Consider the following 3,019-nt stretch of genomic DNA (forward strand, 5'->3'; position numbering starts at 1 on the left):
AGGTTTTCCGAGTTGAGCGGTGGTTCTATTAACAGTTCACTTTGGTGTGGGCATTAAAAATGATGACCCTCTTATTTCCTCAGTAAATTCATCCAAACATCCTCAAACTACTGATAGCTGCTACAAAATGAATTATTCCGTTACCAACAGGCTTAGCTAACAGGCTAACCTCGGTTTGGGTGTTTATTACTTAACATTTTTGGAGGCTGAGCGGTGCTTCTTATAACGGCTTGTGTAAAGGACCAGGCAACACTGACCTGGCAACTTTCTCCCAGACAGACTGCTGACTTCAATGACACTCTTCGAATTAATACAAAGTTAGAATTGTTTCTCTTATTTCTGTTACCTCTCTAACATTTCTGTTCATTTTAAGTGCAACCACTGCAAATTTTAGCTCATTATTTTACTCCTGTGTGAATCTTAGGGCCCCTTCACACATAACGTGAAAGACACAGAAGAAAATCCACAAACCAAACACGAAATGGGAACCACAAAACATTTCACCTGCTGTCGTGAGGGACGCACGGTCACACAGGCGTGCACGACACACTGAGGACTGGTGACAGTGCAAACAGCTGGAACGTGTTGCACCACATTGCACCTCTGCTGTGGAGACAAAAAATAAATAAATAAAAAACACACACACCATTAAAAACACCACAACTTATTGAATCCCTCTTATCGAGCCGACAATGCAAGTATGAACCATCTGTTCCTCTGTATATGACCCATAGTCAAAGGCATACAGTCATGAAATGGTATATAAATAATTACTACCATCACCAGACACTAATAGATGAGATATTGGTATATAATTAGTGAAAAATCACGAGGTTGATATAAAAAATAAATAAAAAGGGACCCAACACAGAACCCTTCAGTTAATAACTCTGGTTAATAAAAAAAATGCCACTCTCGGAATTATAACCTGCAATTTACAAAAGCTCTGATTAACAGACAGAAACGTTACCACTGCACTACAATCGCTGTCTTATAACAGGATCATGAAATCCTTAAAATCAACAAGGAGATAAATACTGTATGTTTCAAAAAAAAAACAGAAATTAGACGATGTAGGGACACGTGTGTCGGGCCAACCCACAGTCACGCTCTGTTTCTGTGTTATGTGGTCATTCATTTTAGTTGTTTGTTATGTAATTGCGTATGTAGGTATTGTCATAATTATTTATATACCTGTCCTGGTGGTGGTCTCTGTGGTTTTAATGTGACACGTCATGTGCACTGGGCCAACATTTCCAGCTGTCAGTGTGCTGTGATCAATTGACAGGCACCTCGCCATGCTGTGTGCACTCAGAAGTGGCTGTCCGGGCCCCATGTGATCATGTCTGTACATGCATACATTGTACATACATTTTATGTAAGTGTGATCCCCCCCCCACGTGACATGTGTTGTGGGGAGCAGGGGGGCGTGAAACACATGCAACACATGTACCAGATATGTCAGATAGGTTTTGGTGGAGAAGCGGGGGGGCGTGACAGACACGCACACGTGCAATACACACGCATGCCACATGTGTGTTGCTTTTTGCAATGCCACACTCATGGGGACTCAGACAAATTTCACAGTCAGCTCAAAAGTGATCGTCTGGTACTGTTTATGTGCTAACAGTGCGAATGGCCAAACACTTTCCAGTGAGCAGTGTTGGATGTTCATGTGTGTCACCTTAAATTTGGCTGACACCTGCCGCGAGAGGCATTGAATGGGCTCTCACAGGGCACTCACTGTCTTTCGGGCACTGGTGTGCACAAGTAATTGTAGCGACAGGTGTATGAGGCGTTGGTGGCAGCTCCAAATTTTCATGAATGGCATACAATTCCTGAGCCCGTATTCTGAATTCTTAGAGGAATTTGGTGAGTTTATCTGTAATTTTGCAACCCATGCAGATAATTTTCTGATTGTTGGTGACTTCAACATTCATATCAATAAGCCTTCTGACCCCCTCTGCAAATCATTCATGGACATTATGGATGTATTAAGATTCCAGCAATGCATTCAGGGTTCGACACACAGTAGTGGAAATACCCTGGATTTGGTGCTCATTTAAGGTATCGCTATCACAATATTGACATCATGCCTCTTGCATCAGTGGTCCTCTGATCACTCACTTATTAAGTTTACAGTGTCGTTGTCATTGTTTACTGAAACTGTTATTAAGGTGGGTGCCATCACTGATGTATTACCTAGATTTACAGAATTTGATAGTATCTCACTAGGCGTGCTGACGAAATTTGTAATGTCTGCTAAAAGCAGAACCTACTTATTTGATCCGACACCAACAAAACTGTCTAAGGACCTGTGGTCCACTCTTGGGTCGACTGTGTTGGAAATTATTAATCTCTCATTAACTTCTGGGTCTGTTCATAAATGTTTCAGATCTGCAGTGATTAAACCATTACTTAAGAAATCTAATCGTGACCCTAGTATATTGAAAAACTACAGGCTGATATCAAATCTATAATTTTGTTCTAAAATTCTGGAAAAGGTAGTTTCACAGCAGCTTGTGGACTGTCTTATTGAGAATAATCTCTTTGAGCCACTGCAGTTCTGCTTTTAGAAAATATCCTTCCACAGAGGTGGCTCTCACTAAACTGGTAAATGCTCTCCTGCTCACAGTGGATTCAGACACCACTCAGTGGTCTGGTGCTGTAAGATCTTAGTAAATGGCAAAAGGACTGCATTTATATAGCGCTTTTCCATCTGCATCAGACCGCTCAAAGCACTTTACAATTATGCCTCACATTCACCCCAATGTCAGGGTGCTGCCATACCAAGGCACTCACTACACACCGGGAGCAATTAGGGGATTAAAGGCCTTGCCCAAGGGCCCTTAGTGATTTTCCAGTCAGGCGGGGATTTGAACCCATGATCTTCTGGACTCAAGCCCAACACCTTAACCACTAGACCATCACCTCCCCTAAGTGTTGCGGTTTGATACTGTGGATCACCATATTGTACTCGATAGGCTGGAGAATCATTTTGGGATTACTGGGAATGTCC

The sequence above is a fragment of the Thalassophryne amazonica genome, chromosome 3 (genome assembly GCF_902500255.1).
Source record: "Thalassophryne amazonica chromosome 3, fThaAma1.1, whole genome shotgun sequence".
NCBI classification, from domain to species: Eukaryota; Metazoa; Chordata; class Actinopteri; order Batrachoidiformes; family Batrachoididae; genus Thalassophryne; species Thalassophryne amazonica.